The sequence below is a fragment of the Canis lupus genome, chromosome 3 (assembly GCF_048164855.1).
Source record: "Canis lupus baileyi chromosome 3, mCanLup2.hap1, whole genome shotgun sequence".
Lineage (NCBI taxonomy): Eukaryota > Metazoa > Chordata > Mammalia > Carnivora > Canidae > Canis > Canis lupus.
The window spans coordinates 79,680,431-79,701,926 of record NC_132840.1 but is presented as its reverse complement, the minus strand read 5'-3'; the positions used below and the strand labels follow the sequence as shown (position 1 = coordinate 79,701,926).

Sequence of the window (21,496 nt, the reverse complement as noted above, 5' to 3'; positions counted from 1 at the left end):
ACAATATGTGGCCTTCGTGACTGGCTTCCTTCACTTGGCATGATGTTTTCAAAGTCTGTCTATGTTGTAGTATGGATCAATGCTTTATTCCTTTTTATTGCTAATATTCCACTGTACAGATATACGACCTTTTATTTATCTATTCATCAGTTCTTGGACACTTGGGATGCTTCCACTTCCTGGCTATTATGAATAATGCTACTATGAAAATGTATACAGGTTTCTGTTGGGATGTGCATTTTCAGTTCTCTTGGTTATATATCCAAGAGCGGAATTTCTGAGTCATATAGTAAATCTGTTTAACCTTTTGAGAAACTGCTAAACTATTTTTCAAAAACAACTATGCCACTTTACAATCCCCACCAACAGTGTATGAGAATTCTGATTCCCCCATATTCTCATCAACACTTGCTACTATTTGTTATTTTTATAATAGTAATACTTTGGGTATGAGATGGTATCTTATCGTGGTTTTGATCTGCATTTCCCAATAACTCTTGATGTTGAACATCCTTTTAAGTACTTATTAGCTATTTATATATTTTCCTGGGAGAAGTTCTATTTAAATCCTTTGTCCACTTTTTTTTAAAAGATTTTTATTTATTCATTCATGAGACACACACACACACACACACACACACACACACACACAGAGGCAGAGACACAGGCAGAGGGAGAAGCAAGCTCCATGCAGGGAGCCTGAGGTGGGACTCAATCCCAGGACTCTAGGATCACGCCCTGAGCCGAAGGCAGGTGCTAAACTACTGAGCCACCCAGGGATCCCTCCTTTTGTCCACTTTTTAATTGGGTTGCTTTTTACTACTGAGTTGTAAGAGTTCTTTATATATTCTGAATAAAAGTCTCTTATTAGATATATGATTTGTAAATATATTCTCCTATTCTGGAGTTGCTTTCCACTTGACAGGTTTTAATTTTAATGAAGTCCAGCCTATCAATTTTCTCTTTTGTTTGTTGCACAACTGATTTTTGACATATGCATAAAGGCAGTGTAGTGGAGAAAGGATAACCTTTTTTTTTTTTTTTTAAGATTTACTTATTGATTTGAGAGAGTGTACAGGAACCAGGGAAGGGGCAGAGGGCGAGACTATACAAGCAGACTTCCACTGGGCGTGAAGCCCAAGGTGGGGCTTGATCTCATGAGCCATGAAATCAGGACCTGAGCCAAAACCAAGAGTTTAACCAATTGAGCCACCCAGGCATCCCAAAAGGACAGCTTTTTTGACAAATGTATATATGTATGCAAAAAAAGCTCCTTCATATCATATATGAAAATTAACTCAAACTGAATCATGGATCTAAATATAAAATCTTAAAGAATAATCTTTCTAGAAGAAACAAAAAAGAAAATTTTTGTGACCTTGGGTTAGGCAACAATTTCTTAAAAAATCTATTAAACAACAAATTGAAAAATGAGTCCTCATCACAATTTAAAACTTCTACTCTTTGAAAGACAATGTTAAGATAAAAAGATAAACCACAGGGTTTCACAGGGTGGGTGAAAATCTTTGCAAAGCATATATCTGATAGAAGACATATCCAGATTACATTAAAGAAATCTTAAAACTCAATAATAAGACAATTAAAAAATTTGGATTTAAACAGACATACCACCAAAAATGATATACAGATGATAAATAAACACTTGAAAAGATGCTCAACATCTTCAGTCATATAGGAATGCAAACTAAAGCCACAATGAGACACCACAACACACCTTATCAAATGGCTAAAATAAAAAAGGCTGACCAGCTTAACAATAACCCACAACCTTCGGATAACTGGGTGTTATGCTATATGTTGGCAAATTGAACTCCAAAAAAAAATTTTTTTTTTAAATGTGTAATAAAGAAAAAAAAAAAAAAAAAAGACTGACCATACCCAATACCAAACACTGATGAAGATAAAAGAACTTGAACTCTCTCATACTGCTGGTGGTAAAATAAGATGGTACAACCACTTTGGAAAATAGTTCAACAGTTTTTTAAAAAATTAAACATATACTTACCATATGATCCAACCATTCCACTCCCAGGTATACTCCCAAGAGAAAAGGATCATATTTCAAAAGACTTGTGCATGAATGTTCATTGCAGCTTTATTCTAACAGACCCAAACTGGAAACAACCCAAGTGTCCATCAAGCTATGAATGGAAAAAGTGTGGTCAATCCATAAAATGGAATACTATTTCACAACCAAAAGGAATGAACACTCGATAGTACAAGGATCAATCTAAAAATAATTATGTTGAATAAAATAAGATGGGCACAAGAGTACAGTATTGAGTACAGTATTATATTGAGGCAGTATAGAGAAAATTCCTATAAAGCCATTGGTCTCAAGCAAGAGTTAAGTATTCCATACACTTAAAGACAAATACTTCCTTCTGGGAAAGAGAACAAATAAGCAAGTAACAACTGTTAGTGAGTAATGATTGGCTGAACAAAAACAAAAGAAACAGTTTACCCAGAAGTAACAATTTAAAGTTGGCTTGCACAAGTATTTCTATTTTTCAGGTACCCTGAACAATGCTGACCATGGTAAAAGGCATCCTATGACTGTCTTGTGACCACTATAGAGTGACCAGAAGATAATGATCCAGAGACTAAAGGACATTTCCCCAGCCCTAGCCCCTCATGCCTGAAAAGTGCCTTTCAGAACCATACATGGTACCCCTTGAGGGGTAGTAACATTCCTCTTTCTTATCAGCTACCTTGTATCCAAGCTATCTCCAATAAACTCTGCCTGTTTTCTTTCTCTCCAGTTCAAAGTTCATTTCTAGGACATTGAGACTCAAGAACCTGATCTTGGAGACCGGAATCATCATGATTTCAGAAAATGCAAGCTAACCTATAGTGACAGAAAACAAACCAGTGATTGCCTAGGGAAGTGGAGACAGGGAGGGAGAAAAACGTGAGGTTACTAAGGGCATGAGTATAAGCTCTTGGGGATGATAGATATGTTCAGTATATTGACTATGGTATATATATATATATACACACACACATGCACACACACATATGAAAACATCACAGTTTATACTTTAAATATGTGTAGTTTATTGAACACTAATTGTATTTATTTTTTTAAAAGCCCACCTAACAAGTAGAGAGGAAATAAATAAGTAGCTCATGGAGAAAAATATCAGAAAACCTAAGTAATGAGCATTTGTTAAAATATAGGACTGATTCAAGACTAAAACTTTTAAATACATGCTGATGTCAATTGCTAAAAATTACTCTGAAACAAAGAACTATTGTTTTCTGAATAGTAGTATGAGGCCAGTTCACACTCATACAAGGACTGCTGAAAATTCTGGGCTTCTATCCATTTGTGGCAAGCTATTTACTCCAGGGGTTATTATGGCCTTCCTTTTAGTTAGATTAACACAGGTATGTATTAAAAACCAGGAAACCATCCTACAAAGGCCAAAAGATCAGGAATTGGAAAAGTACAAGAGATTCTAGTCGTACTGTATATGGAACTCAATCCATCCAGATTCTGACCACTAATCATGGCCATCTCTAGCAGAGTGAAAAAAAGGATTTTCTTACAAGTGTTCTCCCACACTTGCCATTCTTTGCTGAGCTCTAACTGTAGGTCTAAATTGAATATCCCTCAAGTATGAAATATAAACATATCTTTCTTTATCATATGATTCAAACTCAAATGCAAAATAAAACCATAATAGAGTTATTAAGCAAGAAGTCTCAATATTGCAACTTGGGTAGAGAGACGTTTTCATATCAGTGAAAATGAAGATTTAAAGGCATGTAAGACAGTGTAGCAGGATTAGGAGAAAGGTAATGAGAATATGAGAAAGATAGTATGTGGAAGGCCAAAACAAGCACATACTCATCATTCACAACTGACCTTAAAATAGATGTCAACTTGCTCACTTAAAATATAATGTGTGAAATAAGCAAGAGAATAACAGGAAAAGATTAGAAGAGTACAAAAGTTAAAAGATGAGCCTAAGATCATGAAGGTGGTCCTGGCTAGGGATCTACATAGAGATTGGATTCCAAAGACAGCCAGTAAAGAAAAGTGATATTTTGAGGACATTTATATTTGCTTAGTTCAATAACTCCTTATGCTGTGAAAATGGCAAGTGGTAAAAGATTTTTCTGTAAGTAATGAATCAAATTGAGGTTTTCAATGGTGAAATTTAAATGGAACCAAGAGAATGACAATGGAAAAGCTTAGTTACTGGTATAATTGTCTATACCAATTATTCTCTAAACAAGTAAACTAAGAACTAAGGAAACACGTCAGCAGCAAATGTTGACACTTTAGATCTGGTAACAGAAGTTACTAGAAATGATGGACTCAGCACCTTCACCTCCCTAGTTATTCCTTACGTCAAACATCTTGTAAGAGTTGTCTGGACTTTTTGTCTCTATTTCCTGATCACCTCACCTACTCCAATGTGGCTTTGAGGCCCATCAATCACTCCACCAAAACAACTCTCTCAAAGGTCAATAGTGGCCTACAGGTCATTTAATCCATCTAGCACATTCATTCTCAATGAGAGCAATATTGTACCCAAGGTAGCAAAAACGGATTTGAGAGAGCAAAAAATATTAGATATTAAAAATAGTCTGTGGCCCTCCAAAAGTCATAGTACATAAGCAGAAATGCAATATACCTAGGCATTCTCCACTTCTGGTGCTATAACTTCTCCCCAGGTGACTTTATGTATGCCATCTGCATCAGTTACCACCCACTAATACCTGTACCTTGTAAAAGCTACAACTCCATCACAGTTCCTCTGAGGTTTAAACCTATTAACTACCTGCCAGTCTGACAACTCCATTTGAATGTCTCAAAGGCATTTTTCTGGGAAAAGAACCCACAGCTTTGGTCAGATTCTCAGGTTAAGGACTACTGCCATATAGTAGTTTCAGAAAGGTTCATAAAATCAAAAATGACAAAGCTAACTTACAAAATTGATATAAACAATTATTCTATAAACAAGCTCTCATTCTTCTCTGACACTTTTAAGAAGCTGTAAATACAACTTGTGTTAATATAACTTTGTGGGGGATCCCTGGGTGGCGCAGCGGTTTAGCGCCTGCCTTTGGCCCAGGGCGCGATCCTGGAGACCCAGGATGGAGTCCCACGTCGGGTTCCCGGTGCATGGAGCCTGCTTCTCCCTCTGCCTGTGTCTCTGCCTCTCTCTCTCTCTCTCTCTCTGTGTGTGACTATCATAAATAGATAAAAATTAAAAATATATATATAACTTTGTGTAAATATAACTTTCAGTTGATACACAATAGAAACTAAACTAGGTCAGAAATCAACATATCAATGTACTGTTTTTTTCCAGAGCACTGAAGTGAATGCAGCTATAAGCAGTTATGCCAAAAGATATTCTGAAACTAGTACAGACTTTCAATAAAAGAGAGGAAAAACAAAACATACCAACCATTGCAAATTGGTTGGTAAATTTGCTATGCTATTGGCAAATTTGCTATGCTATGTGTTGGCACAACTAAATAACAAGTATAGGTCAACATTTATATCCTGGGAAGAATCCTAAAGATAATATAACAGGCAAACTGCATTTAAAAAAGTCTTATAATTGCAACAACTCAAAAACTCGTCACTCAGTCACCTTCCATATGATAAGGCCACACCGCTAATCCTTTACAAAGTTAAAACTAAAATACAGACTTAAACTAAAAATGAGGCCTATCTTTTTGGCTCTATGGACTCTTGTCTTCCCAAACCAGAAATCTGTCAACCCCAATATGTTCAAATAAAAGGAATTCTGCTTGTAAGATTAAAGTACAGGTTTATCTCAGGGGTTAAAGAGGTGCCCTGTTAGATCTCAAAGACATGAAAGAAATCTTCCTCTTTAGAACAACAGGATTAAAGTCTAATCTAGCAGGTCTAAATCTTTGCTTGTTGATCCTGTTATTCTGTTCAACCTTTCTGTCTGCTCACTTCCTGATTCTGATACGAATTCTTCCTTAGTGATTTCTGAAATCATTATTAAAAATAACATAATACTTCCTACTGGGTTCTCTAGTTGGATTTCCTTTAAGCACCTCAAACCCAGTATGCCCCCAAACTAAACTTATCCTCTCCACATCTACCTCCTTCCAGGCAGATCTATTTTAGATTTTATCTGGTGACCTAAGCCATAAACCTTGGGCTTAACCCTGAATTCTCTGCTGACAAAATCTTATCTATCATATGCTCTTAAAATTGCCTCCTCTGTATTGCCTCGCTGGCCCTGGCTTATATGAAAGGTGGTGTTACAGGCTTCAAAGAGGTTAGGTGATAGAATCCAATAAATGGGAGATTGAATTCCAGTTCTGCCATTGCTAAGTGTGATCTTAATCTTAGGCAAATTACTCAACCTCTCTAGGGCTCATTTTCTATAGAATAATACTATTTGCCTCATAAGGTTACTGAGGTGAGTATAAATGGGCTAACGCCTCTAAAACAACACTGTGCCTGGCACATTATAAACACTCAATGAATGGCAGCTACCGTTATCCTGCCGAACTGTGTATCAATTAAATGAGGCAATAATCTTTGTAAAGCACTTGACACAAAGTAAGGACTTTATATAATAATTAAAAAAACAAACAATTTCACCTCTCATCTTCTAAGTATATTACCGTTTTTTGTTTTTTGTTTTTAAAGATTTTATTTATCCGAGAGAAAGAGAGGCAGACAGAGAAGCAGGCTCCATGCAGGGAGCCTGATGTGGGACTGGATCCTGGGTCTCCAGGATCACGTCCTGGGCCAAAGGCAGCGCTAAACCGCTGAGCCACCCGGGCTGCCCAAGTATATTACCCTATTAATAATCTCCTAACACTTAGTCTGAGTCACCTTATCTATTCCCCAAAATGCCCTAAGTGGCTCCTGTTTTCAGGATAAACTCCAAATCCCTTCTGTGACATACAAAGCTGTTTATGATCTTGTCTTTATTTCTTAAGACTCACCTCTTGCCATTCTTTTAGTTCTAATCATATCCATCTCAGAAGTATCATATTCTCTCAAGTCACTGCGTTTACAATGTTATTCCTTTTACCTAAGATTCCCATCCACTCTTTTCTCCAACCCAATTACAATTTTGTCTCATACTACTGCTTCTAATCCTTCAAAACTCAGCCCAGGTTGTAGCCTTCTGCTACAACCATATCCCCAATTCTGAGTTCAAAACAGTCTCTACAATCCAATATTTTCTTGCAATTCTTTCTTCTAATGATATACCTGTGTTGATAAGAGAAATTAGTCTGTAACACTGCTTTCTTGTAATGTCTTTAACAGGCTGGCAGTAAGGCTATACTGGTGTCTATAATTATTTAGGGAGTATTCCCGGTTTTTCATTCTCTGGAATGATGTAAAACTTGGTGTTATTTTTTCCTTAAACACTTGGCAACTAACATTTATGGAGCAGCCACTGTGCCAGATTACACACATTTACATGTTACCTCATTTAATCCTCACAGCAACTTTATGAGGTTTATGACACTATTATCCCTGTCTTAGAAGAAACTGAGGCTTATTGAGGTAACTTTCCCAAAGTCACACAGCTGGTAAGTAGCAGAGGTGGGACTTGAACACATATCTCTGAATGTTCTTAACGACATGCTATGTTGTCTTGTAATACTTAAAATATGGTATTATTATTATCCTTTTATCTATCCTTTTATCTGCTTCCTCACTCATGAGTGAAATCTATCTAGTAAGATCTTTGAAGAGCAGACTTTCATTTTTTACAACCCTAAGTCTAGCCATCAAGTATATCAATTAATAATATACTCAATAGGGGGTCCCTGGGTGGCGCAGTGGTTTAGCGCCTGCCTTTGGCCCAGGTCGCGATCCTGGAGACCCGGGATCGAATCCCACGTCGGGCTCCCGGTGCATGGAGCCTGCTTCTCCCTCTGCCTATGTCTCTGCCTCTCTCTCTCTCTCTCTCTCTCTCTGTGACTATCATAAATAAATAAAAATTAAAAAAAAAAATAATATACTCAATAATTTGCTGCTAAATAATAATATACTCAATAATTTGCTGCTAAATAATAATATACTCAATAAATATATTCAAAAAAATAATATACTCAATAAATTGCTGCTAAATTAATGAATGAAAACATTATCATTTGATTTTTATAACAACTGAGTGAGGTAAAGCAGTTATTATTAATTCCTGCTTAGAAAACAGATGTATGTTCATTTTAGAATGCTGTTAAAGTGGTTTTGTCCTTAAGTTAAATCATATCCTCCATGCAAAAAAGGCATATATGATTTAGTTTCTTCAACAAGGAAAAGGCAAAAAAATAATTTCTAATTATTTGCAAACGACTGACAGCAGATTTAATTTTCTGATGCCATCTGTAAGACAGAGGCCTTCCTATTTTTTCTGGAGTCAAGAGTATAAATCAAAGAAGAAAAAGATTATCCAGTGAGAAAATGGCAATAAAACAAAAGCCTTAAGCAGAAAAGCTTTCAAAGAAGGTCAGCATATAGCTAAAGAAGAATTCCCCACTGACTATGCCATGTGGTAGGCATGTCATAAGAAGATTTAGGTTAGACATAAAACACCCACAGCAGGGATGTCTTCGCTTCAGTTATATAAACTGAACTAAATTTCTGTTCTTTTGCTTGATGAATTGGTAAAACACATACATGGGCACTAGAAAACTGAAAGAATTTTTGATGCAGATCAGATCCTAATTATGGCTAAATGACTAGGTTATAGTAAGACAAATCTGGCCTACATATAAGAATTAACTTCCTGAGAGCCAACGTCCTTAGATTCTGAAATTGTTATCCAGGGAGATTATGTAATTATGGTCCTAATGAACATTAAGAAAAGATCCTTGAAATATTTAAAAAGAATCCTGCTGAAAGTTATCCTAGACAACATCATGGGGATTTTTCCAAGCTTCTACCTCAATTCAAAACACATACACACACTTTTTCATTGCAGTCATTTTTGTCAAATTGTTTTTAAGACAATAATATTATATCTCAGGGGGAGAAAAAGCATGTGAGAATAAAAACATACTAAAGAAACTATTAGGGATCCCTGGGTGGCGCAGCGGTTTGGCGCCTGCCTTTGGCCCAGGGCGCGATCCTGGAGACCCAGGATCGAATCCCACGTCGGGCTCCCGGTGCATGGAGCCTGCTTCTCCCTCTGCCTGTGTCTCTGCCTTATTCTCTCTCTCTCTCTGTGACTATCACAAATAAATAAAAATTAAAAAAAAAAAAAGAAACTATTAAACACCTCAAAGGAAACCATTCTCACCAGTGTACTGCCACATAAACATTTCAGAAGTCCTCTATTAGAAAATAAACAGTATATTCACTAGTAGGGGGCTGCTGCAGATATTGCTTTGGCATTCAAAGTCAAATATATTAATGATAAAAAATTTGAAAAATTATGAAATACATAAAGAACAGAAAAAAAATATTTCCAGTATTCAAAGATAATTCTTAAACATCTTGGAATGTTTTATTTTAGACATTTTTTTCATCATCATTGGTATTATAAAAAGCTTTGTTTCCATTGGATCCATGGCTTGGGAAAAGTTCAGGGGTATTCAAGAAGCTGTTCTGGGACAGGAGGCAGGAGCCCAGGGAGAAGTTCCAAGGGCAGGAGAACACAAGAGGGCCCCTGGAAGGAGAGTGGGCTACTATTTCACTTGTAATTTTACATTTCTGTACATGAGAGAAATCAGTCTGTAATGTTGCTTTCTTGTAATGTCCTTGTCAGACTGGTATTAAGATCATGCTGCCTTCTACAATTATTTGGGAAGAATTCTCCATTTCCATTCTCTAGAATAGTTTATGTAAAACTTGTTTTTTCCCTTAAATATTTGGCAAGGATCCCCCAGTGAAGATATCTGAGCCTGGATGTGAGCATCAATTTTTCTTTTTGGACAGATCTTATAATAATTGATTTAATTTTGGGGGCACTTGGTGGCTCAGTCTGACTCTTGATTTTGGCTCAGGTCATGATCTCAGGGTGATGAGACTGAGCTCTGCATCAGGCTCCTTGCTCAGCAAAGCATCTGCTTGGGATTCTCTCTCTCCCTCTCCCTCTGTCCCTCCCTTCACATGCATGTGAGCTCTCCCTATCTCTCAAAAAAATAAATATTTTATGTAAAAAACTTTACTTATTCATGAGAGACACACAAAGAGAGAGGCAGAGACATAGGCAGAAGGAGAAGCAGGCTTCATGCAGGGAGCCCAATGTGGGACTTGATCCTGGGAAACCAGGATCATGCCCTGAGCTGAAGGCTGATGCTCAACCACTAAGCCAACCAGCCGTCCCATAAATAAAATCTTTTTTAAAAAATAACTCATTTCCTTTCTTTTTTTAAAAAAGATTTTATTTATTTATTCACGAGAGACCCAGAAAGAGGCAGAGACATAGGCAGAGGGAGAAGCATGCCCTGAGGCAAGCTCGATGCAGGACTCGATCCCAGAACCCTGGGATCACAACCTGAGCCAAAGGCAGAAGCTCGACCACTAAGTCATTCAGGCGTCCCTGATTTCTTCTTTAAGTGATATGGGATGAGTCAGATTTCTATTTCTTCTTGCATCCATGTTTGGTTTTTTATTTTTAAAGGAGTTTGTCTAGTTCAACAAAATGATCAAATTTTTTTTAGCATGGAATTGTTCATATGTCTTCTTATTATCATCTAATGTTTCTAGGCTCTGTAGCAATGATTCCTTTTCCATTCCTAATATTGGTAGTATTTCCCATCTTTTCTTTTTCACTGATTAGTAAAGGTGGTATATCCCTGGCAAAACTAAATTTTCAAAGAACCAGTTTTTGGCTTTGCTGATTTTCTCTATTGTACATTTGTTTTCTATTTCATTGATTTCCATTCTTTTAAAAAAAAACACTTTTTAAAAATATTTAATATATTTATTTGACAGAGTGAGAGAGAGAGAGAGAGCACAAGCGGGGGGGAGGGTGGTGTGACAGACAGAGGGAGAGGGGGAAGCAGGCTCCCTGCTGAGCAGGGAGCAGCAGGGAGCCTGATGCAGGGCTCAATCCCAGGACCCTGGGATCATGACCCCAGCCAAAGGCAGACTCTTAACGAAGTGAGCCACCCAGGTGCCCCTGATTCCTGCTCTTTATGACTTCTTTCTTCCTGTATGATTTGCTATTATTCTTAGCTTTTTAGAGATGGAAAGTTAAAACATTGATTTTTAGTCTTTTTACTTTTTCTGATAATTGCAATTAAAGGCTCCAACATTCCTTCTAAGCACTGCTTTAGCTACATCTGACAAGTTTTGATATGTTTTACCTTCCTTATTATTCTCTTCAAAGCATTTCCTTTTTTTTTTTTAAATAGCGTTTTTTCTTTTCTTTTTTTTTTTTTTAAGATTTTATTTATTCATAGAAACAGAGAGAGGGGCAGAGACACAGGCAGAGGGAGAAGCAGGCTCCATACAGGAAGCCCGATGTGGGACTCGATCCCGGGTCTCCAGGATCACACCCCAGACTGCAGGCGGCGCTAAACTGCTGCGCCACCGGGGCTGCCCTTCAAAGCATTTCCTAATAATTTCCATTGTAACTTTATCTTTGACTCAGAATTCTTTTAAAACGTACTGCTCATTAATTTCTAACTTAACATCACTATAGTCAGAGAATATACTCTGAAAAATAACCCAGGAAATAATCAATATTGGTAAGTGTGCCATGGACACATAAAAAGAATATATTCTTATCATTGTTCAGTGTTTTCATAAATGTTTTCATTTTCCTTGAGGAAATATCTAGTAGTAGATGTATGTTGCACTATATAAAATACTAAATGGTTTTCCAAAGGGGTTATGCTCTTTTCCACTTTCATAAACAATACATCAGTTATAACTAGTCTATATCCTTGCCAATATCTGGTACTGTTAAGTTCGTTGTTCTTTTTTTTTTTTTAAAGCTATTCCAATGAGAATGAAGTGGTATCTCATTGTGTACCTACTGAGTTCCTATTTTAAGATTATATTTGTCAACTCCAGACTTTCTATTTTATTCTATTTTATAGATTCCAGTTCTTTTGTGAAATTCTGCATATCTTCATCTCTTTTCTTCATCTTTTCCTTTATTTACTTGAGTATATTAGTCAACAGTTTTAAAGTCCTTGTCTGCTAATACCAATACAGAATCATCTGTGAGTCTGCTTCTGTTGTTTCTTTTCCTTTTGGCTTTTGGTCATCTGGTATTATCTCTTGACATGCCTAAAAAATTCTGATTGAATGCTGAATGTTGTTTTAAAACAAATTTAGAGGGGATCCCTTGGTGGCTCAGTGGTTTAGCACCTGTGTTCAATGCAGGGCATGATCCTGGAGTCCCAGGATTGAGTCCCACATCGGGCTCCCTGCATGGAGCCTGCCTCTTCCTCTGCCTGTGTCTCTGCTTCTCTCTCTCTCTCTCTCTCTCTCATGAATAAATAGAATCTTAAAAAAAAAAATTTAGAAACTCCAAATGATGTTATCTATGACCAGAAAAAGCTCACCCTTATCTCTGCTAGGCAGAGAATGCGGGGTTCATCACCTTATTCCAGTCAGGCACTCAGCAGAATCAAGGCTGCTTTAGAGTTTAGGTAAGGCTTATTCTACAGTTGGTTAGAACCATTAGACCATCTTGTTAGTGTAGAACTCTCCATGTTCCTGTAGAACTCTTCAGTCTCTCTTTTTTTAAAAAGATTTTATTCATTTATTCATGAGAGACACACAGAGAGAAAGACAGAGGCAGAGACACAGGCAGAGGGAGAGGCAGGCTCATGCAGGGAGCCCGACGTGGGACTCGATCCGGAGTCTCCAGGATCACGCCCTGGGCCGAAGGCAGTGCTAAACTGCTGAGCCACCTGGGCTGCCCACTATTCAGTCTCTTTTTGATTGAAAACTGGGATATTCACTGGGTCCAAGCTCCCCTTTTTCACCCTGGTGGGTCCTGAACTCCAGATGTACTATAACATTATAGAAAATTTTTCTCTGCTTCCCAGAAGTTTTCAACTTAGACCTTTAGTCTTCTTTACTGCACATATTTAGATTTGGCAAATGTCTTGAGGAGAAAACTAACCAAGTGTCTGAGACTCCTCAAAGTTTCCAATTTTGCTAATTCAGTGCCCAAAGACCAACGAAAGCTCCTGTTGGTTATCTGTCCCTCAGAAGTAGCTCTGTGCTTAGTCCCAATTCATGTTGAAACAAATATTGAAAATTCCTAAAGAAATCTTAAGTTCTCATTGCTGCCAGAACTCTAGTTCCTTATTCCCAAATGTGTGTAAGTCAGCCCTCCCTTAATGTTCCACAGGCTTCTCACATTCAATGTCCTAAACTGAACTTGCTAGCTTTCTGTCAAATCTAGTTCTTCTGTGGCCATTGCATACCTGTTAATGATCCTACCATTTAGTTATCCAAGAATAAAGTGAGAAACTACCCTTGACTCCTCTCAACACCAAACCCAACTGGTCATTGAGTCCTATGGATTCTATTTCTTTAATTTTATTAAATATATGACTCTGTTCCCAATGTCTCCATCATATCCTACCTTAACTACTAAAATAACTTACTAACTAGACTCTGCCTTAGTTTTCTGTCCTCTCCTGACCAGAATGATCTTTCTAAAACACAAATCTGACAAAAGACTTAGTCTTAAAATCTTCCAACAGCCTTTTGATAGCCCCTCTGCCCCTTTACTTCCACCAATTTAGCCTCCCCCAGTTTTCATACCATTTGCCACACATATCTTATACTTCATACTAATTTCTATAACCATCTAGCAAATTCCAGTTCATGATTCAAGATCCAGCTTGAGTATTAACCTATCTATATATAAAGCCTTTCTTGACCTCCTGAGACTGTCTCTGCCTTACTTCTCATGTAGCATTATAATTATTATTTTCATCTCTTTTCTGTTTGTCTGGCCTCCTTTGGTGATCATCCTATTTACCACCATTATCATCACTATCACCATCATTATCATCATCATCATCACCACCACCACCACTATCATCATCATGGCCATAAAAGGTACTATTTATCATGTTTTTATTAAGTGCCAAATACAATGTTAAGTATTTTACATGTATTTCTCCATTTAATTCTAGCAACAACCTAGGAGCCAGGGATTATAATCCTCATTTTATAATTAAAAATACTGAATCTCAGAAATAAAGAAACAGGGCAGCCCCTGTGGCGCAATGGTTTAGCGCCGCCTGTAGCCCAGGGTGTGATCCTGGAGTCCCCGGATGAGTCCCGCATCGGGCTCCCTGCACGGGGCCTGCTTCCCTCTCTGCCTGTGTCTCTGCCTCTCTGTGTGTCTCTCATGAATAAATAAATAAAATCTTAAAAAAAAAAAAAAAAAGAAAGAAACATTTTGAAGGTTATACAGCTAACAAGTTGTAAATTTAACCCTAGGGCTATTTGATTCCAAGACTATGCTATGAACCACTATCCTACCACATATTCGTATTTAATATTCTCAGCATATAATGCACTACCCGGTATGTGCCATACTCTTAATAAATGTTTGATTGTTGGAAAATACCAAATGAAATAATGTATGAAAGCCCTTCTAAATTATAAAACTCTGTATGAATACGATTATTTGCTTCCACTCTCAGTTTATGGTTATTTTTCTACTTCACCATCCTTATCTGCTTCCCCAATGAACACATATTTATCCATCTAGGCCAACAGAAATGTAGTAATTTCTCTGACTTTCCAGATGGAATCAGTAATCCCTCTTCTGTATTCACAGGGACTCTGTACCTAGTTCTTCTATTTTTTTTCCTAATTCTTCTATTGTAATAATTATACTACTTGTTTATATACAATTATTCCCCCATCCACCTTAGATTCCTCAAGAAGAGGAACTACATTATATTTATCTTTGTACTGCCTATGCCTAGGACAGTCCCATGATATGAAAAATGCCACATTAATGTTTGCTGAATAAATGCAGAATCACTCTCAGGGATGGATCAGAAGTGAGGTCTTTGCTCTGGAATTCACATTTTCCCCCACAGCTTTATTGAGAAATAATTGGCAAAACCATTGTATAACTTTAAGGTGTACAATATATATCAATGATTTCATGTACATATAAAGTGTGGACTGATTACCACGGTATTAGTTAAAACTTTTCTCACTTCACACTTACCTTTTGTGTGTGTGATGAGAACATATAAAATCTACTCTCTTAGCAAATGTCAAGTATATGATATAGTACTGTAATGATAGTCTCTACACTGTACATTATTGGATCCCTGAATTCCTTTATAACTGAAAGTCTGCAGCCTTTCACCACCATCTCATTTCCCCCACCCCCCAGGTCCTGGCAAACACCAATCTATCTCTGTTTCTATGAGTTCATTTTTTTAGGTTTCCCACATAAGTAAGGTCATAACATATTTCTTTCTCTGATTTATTTCACTTAGCATAAAGCCTCAAGGTTCATCCATGGCAGAAACAGCAATATTTCCCTTTTTCATGGCTGAATAATATTCCAATTTATATGTACCACATTTTATCCATTCATCTGTTGACACTTAAAAAGTTTTCCATGTCCTAGCTATTGGGCATAATCTTGCAATGAACATGGGGGTGCAAATACCTCTGTGAGACAGTGACTTGATTTCCTTCAGGTATATACCCAGAAGTGGGATCGTTGGGTCATACAGTAGTTCTATTTTTACTTTTTTGAGGAACTTCCATATTATTTTTCCATAGTGACTGCACCAATTTACATTCTCACCAATAGTGTACAAGTTTCCTTTTTCTCCACATCCTTGCTAGCACTTATCTCTTATCTTTTTGAGAACAGCCATTCAAATGATGTGATATCTCATTATGTTTTTGATTTGCACTTCCTTGATTAGTAATGTTGAGCACTTTTTTAAGTACTTATTGGTCATTTGTATGTCTTCTTGAAAAAATGTCTATTTAGGTCCTTTGACCATTTTTTAATTGGGTCTATTGAACTGTAAGTTCCTCATCAACCTAGATATGAACATTTTATCAGGTACATACTTTCCAAACATTTTCTTCTATTCCACAGGTAACCTTTTCATTTTGTTGACTATCTCCTTTGCTATACTGAGTGAAGTCTTTTAGTTTGATACAGTTCCACCTGATTCTTTTAGCTTTGGTGCTGTACTTACTACAATGTCATATTCAAAAATCGTTGCCAAGATTAATGTCAAGAAGCATACCCCTATGTTTTCTTCCAGGAGTCTTATAGTTTCAGGTTTTATAGTCAAGTCTTTAATTGATTCTGAGTTGACTTTTGATGGTGTAAGTTATGGGCATTCTTTTGCATGTGGATATCTAGTTTTGCCAACACCACTTATTGAAGAGACTATCCTTTTGCCATTGTAAGGGAAATGTGCCAGACTGCTTGGCCGTAAATTTACTGATTTATTTCTGGGCTCTTTATTCTGTCCCATTGATCTGTGTATCTGTTTTATGTCACTACCATACTGTTTGGACTACTACAGCTTTGTAATACAGCTTTAAATCAGCAAGTGTAATACTTCCAGTTTTGTTCTCCTTTCTCAAGACTTCTTTCACTGGGTCACCGGGGTGGCTCATGCAGTTGAGTATCCAACTTGTGATTTCAGCTCAGGTCATGATCTCAGGGTTATGGGATCCAGCTCCATGTTGGGGGCGGGGGTGCACTCAGTGGGGAGTCTGCTAGAGATTCTTTCTCTCCCTCTGCCCCTTACCCTTTACATGCATATGTGCTCTTTCTCTCTCTCTAAAATAAACCAATAAATCTTCAAAGAAAAAAGATTTCTTTCACTATTCAAGGTCTTTTGTGGCTCCATGCAGATTTTAGATTTGGCATGGTCTTTTCTGTTTCTGCTCTAGAACTTTGATAGGAACTGCATTAACTCTGTATATTGCTTTAGAAAGTATGAACATTTTACCAATATTATTTCTTCCAATTTATGAGATAGGAATATCTTTCCATTTATTTGCGTCATCTTTGCTTTCTTTCATCAATGTTTCAGCTTTTAGTATATAGATCTTTCACTTCCTTGGTTAAATTTTTTCCTAAGTATTTTATTCTTTTTGAAGTTTTGTAAATAGGATTATTTTTGGGGATCCCTGGGTGGCTCAGCGGTTTAGCCTGGATGGCTCCCTGCCTGCAGCCCAGGGAGCGATCTTGGAGACCCGGGATCGAGTCCCACGTTGGGCTCCCTGCATGGAGCCTGCTTCTCCCTCCGCCTGTGTGTGTCCCTGCCTCTTTCTCTGTCTTTCATGAATAACTAAATAAAATTTTTTTAAAAAGGATTATTTTCTTAGTTTCTCTTTCTGATAGTTCATTGTTAGTATATAGAAACACAACTGATTTTTGTAAATTGATTTTGTATCCTACAAAATACAGGAGTTACTAAATTCATTTATTAGTTCGGACAAGTTTTTGTAGAGTTATTAAGATTTTCCATATATAATATTGTAATCTGCAAATGGTTACAGTTTGATTATTCCTTTCCAATTTGGATGTCTTTTATTTCTTTTTCTTGCCTAAATGCTCTGGCTAGGACTTCCAGTACGAAGTTGAATATAAGTAGGGAGAGTGGGCATCCTTGTCTTGTTCCCGATCTTAAAAGAAAAGATTTCAGCTTTTATTTTTTTGAAAAAATATTTGAGAGAGAACAAGAGCACAGGGGCGAGTAAGGGGGGGGGGCAAAAAGAGAGAATCTTCAAGCAGATCCCCAGTGAGTGTGGGGCCCTACAGGGGCTCAATCTCAAGAGCCATGAAATCATGAACTGAGCCAAAACTAAGAGTTGGATACTTGACCAACTGAGCCACCCAGGCACCCCATGATTTCAGCTTTTCACCGTGGAGTGTAATAGCTGTAGGCTTGTCATGTAGGGATTTATTGTGTTGAGGTACATTCCCTCTATATCAGTTTCTTGAGAGTTTTTATCAAAATGGACATTGAATTTTGTCAAATGCTTTTTCTGCATCTATTAAGATGATCACATGATTTTTATCTTCCATTTTGTTAATGCAGGACTTTCATATATTTGTGAATTTTCCAATTTTCCTCGTTACTAATTTCTACTTACATACCAATGTGTTTGGAAGAAACTGGATATAATTTCAATCTAAGCTCAAAGTTAGCCAGAAGAAAGGAAATAATAAATATCAGAGCAGAAATAAATGATATAGAGAACAGGAAAAAAGTAGAGATCAATGATACTAAGAGTTGATTCTTTGAAAAGATAAACAGAATTGAAATGCTTAGTTATTTTAACCAGGAGAAAAAAAAAAGAGGACTCAAATAAATAAATTTCTAAAAACATGCAACATATCCAGACTGAAATGTGAAGAAATAAAAAATCTAAACAGACCAACTGCAGGTAAGGAGACTGAATCAGTAATCAAAAACTTCCCATTAAACAAAAACCCTGGACCTGGCTTCACTGGTGAATTCTACTAAACGTTTAAAAAATTAATACCAGTCCTTTCCAAATTCTTCCAAAAACTGAAGAGGAAGGAATACTTTCCAACTCATTGCAAGGTCTACCCTGATACAAAAACCAGATGGGGTCACCATAAGAAAATAAAATTACAGTCCAGTATCCCTGACAAATATCGATGTGAAAAGTCTCAACAAAATACTAACAAACTGAATTCAACACTACATTAAAAGGATCTTATACTGGAATCAAGTGGGATTTATTCCAAGGATGCAAGGAAGGTTCAACAACTACAACTCAATCAGTATGATACACTGATTGAGTATTATACTCAATGTATCACTGAATTTGTTAAGACTTGTGTCATGGGGGCAGCCCTGGTAGTGCAGCGGTTTAGTGCCGCCTGCAGCCCAGGGTGTGATCTTGAGGACCTGGGATCGAATCCCATGTCGGGCTCCCTGCGTGGAGCCTATTTCTCCCTCTGCCTGTGTCTCTGCCTCTCTCTCTTTCTGTGTCTCTATGAATTAAAAAAAAAAAAAAAAAAAAAAAAAAGACTTGTGTCATGGCCAAAGTGGCATATGATCAATCTTGAAGAATGTTCTTGAATGTGTATTCTACTGCTATTAAATAGATTGTTCTGCATATGTCTGTTAGGCCCATTTGGTCTATAGGGCTGTTCAAAACATATGTTTCCTTATTAATTTTCTGTCTGGATGATCTATCCATTGTTTAAGGTATGAAACTTTCAGTTCTATTTGGATTTGTTGTTGCTTAGGTACTCTCTACATGTGCTGCCAAAGTGAGCACTGCATTTAGATACTCTGATATTGAGTGCATAAATATTTATAATTGTTATATCATCTTGATTAATTTACCCCTTTATACACGACCTTCTTTGTCTATTGTGACTCTTTCAACTGAAAATCTATTTTGTCTGATATAAGGATAGACACTCCCACTCTATTTTGGTGCTCATTTGCATGGAGTATCTTTTTCCATCCCTTCACTTTCAGCCTGTATGTGTCCTTAAAGCTAAAGTGAGTCTCTCATGCATCACTTCTCTTTTAAGACAGTGTGGTATTGGCAAAAGAATTGACAAATAGGTCAGTGGAATAGAACAGAGAGCCCAGAAATAGACCTACATAAATATAGTTAACTGATCTTTGAAAAAGGAGCAAATGCAATACAATAGAGCAGAGATAGTCTTTTCAACAAATGGGGTAGGAACAAATGAATATGTGCAGAAAAATGAATCCAGACACAGACCTTATACCCCTTATAAAAATTAACTCAAAATGGATCATAGAGCTACATGTAAAACACAAAATGATAAAACTCTTAAGAGACAACACACAAAAAAATCTAGGTGAGGGGTGCCTAGGTGGCTCAGTCGGTTAAGCGCCTGCCCTCGGCTCAGGTCATGATCTCAGAGTCCTGGGACACAGCCACATTGGACTCCCTGTTCAGGGGGCAGCCTGCTTGTCCTTCTCCCTCTGACCTTCCCTCTACCACCCCAATGCTCTCTCTCAAATAAATAAGTAAAATCTTAAGGAAAAAAAAGAAAAATCTAGGTGACTTTGAGTATGGCAATAATTTTTTAGATAATATACCTAAGGCATGATACATAAAAAAAAATTACAAGCTGGACTTCATTAAAATTAAAACCTTCTGCTTTCCAAAAGACAGTGTCAAAAGAATGTGAATTAAAGCCACAGATGAGGGGAAATACTTATGAAAAAAAAAATTGGTAAAGGACAATTATCCAGAACTACAAAAAACTCTTAAAACTCAAGAATAAGAGAACAACCCAATTAAAAAATGAGCCAAAGACCTAAATAGACACCTCACCAAAGAAAATGCATATGAAAACATGTTCCACATCATGTTATTAGGGAATTGCACACTAAAACAACAATGAGATACTACTACACAACTGTTAGAATGGCTGAAATCCAAAACACTAACACCAAATGCTGGAGAGGATCTGAAGCAACAGGAGCTTTTGTTCATTGCTGACAGAAATGCAAAATGGTACTTTGGAATAAAGTTTGGTAGTTTCTTTCATAAGTAAACATACTCTTACCATATAATCCAGCAAACATACTACTTGGTATTTACCAAAATGACATGAAAACATACACCCACATGAATCTTGCACATAGATATTTAAAACATCTTTATTTATAACTGCCATATCTTTGAAAAGAAACAAGAAGTCCTTCAGAAGGTAACTGGATAAACTGTGGTACAACCAGATAATAGAATATTACTCAGAACTAAAAAGAAATGAGCTGTCAAACCATGAAAAGGTATTAGAGGAAACTTAAATGTATATTAGTGAGTGGAAGATAAACAATTTGAGAAGACTACATATTGTATAACAACTGTATGACATTCTGGAAATGGCAAAAACAATGGAGACAGCAAAAAGATCAGTAGTTGACATGGGCTGGGGGGGAGGGAAGAAGAAAAATGAATAGCTGGAACACAAAACATTTTTAGGGCAGTAAAACTTATCTGTATGATATTATATTATGTGGATATGTCATTATATATTTGTCAGAATCTACAAGAATGTATAACAACAAGAGTGCATCCTAAAGTAAAATATGGATTATAATGTGCTAATGGAGGTTTATCAGTTGTAACAATTGTACCATTGTGATGCAGGATGTTGACAGTGGAGGGGGCAGACCATGTATACTGCAAGGGGGTAAATAAAAATCTCTGTACTTTCTGCTTAATTTTGTTATAAACTTACAACAGTTAAAAAAAAAAAAAAAGTCTATTAAAAAAACATAGCCCTGGGCAGCCCAGGTGGCTCAGCGGTTTAGCGCCGCCTTCAGCCCAAGGTGTGATCCTGGAGACCCGGGATCGAGTCCCACGTCAGGCTCCCTGCATGGAGTCCGCTTATCCCTCTGCCTGTGTCCCTGCCTCTCTCTCTCTGTGTCTCTCATGAATAAATAAATAAAATCTTAAAAAAAAAAAAACCATAGACCTTTATTACCTTTTCATACTTCTATCCATATGAAAAAAGTTGTTTCTACTAAGGATCAAAAGACA

At 37.0% G+C, this 21,496-nt stretch overlaps 1 protein-coding gene across 21 annotated transcripts in view; it reads right to left on the bottom strand.

The window, feature by feature from the left end:
* CCDC15 (coiled-coil domain containing 15) overlaps positions 1 to 21,496 on the bottom strand; it is an 80,307-nt gene that overhangs the window by 28,179 nt on the left and 30,632 nt on the right. For 3 of the 21 annotated variants that reach the window (XR_012028817.1, XR_012028814.1, XR_012028815.1), the window contains one exon: positions 2,027 to 2,162. The exons of the other annotated variants lie outside the window; for them this stretch is intronic. The gene's annotated coding sequence lies outside the window, so the exon portion shown is untranslated. The remainder of the gene's footprint in view (positions 1 to 2,026; positions 2,163 to 21,496) is intronic. 21 annotated transcript variants of the gene reach the window in all.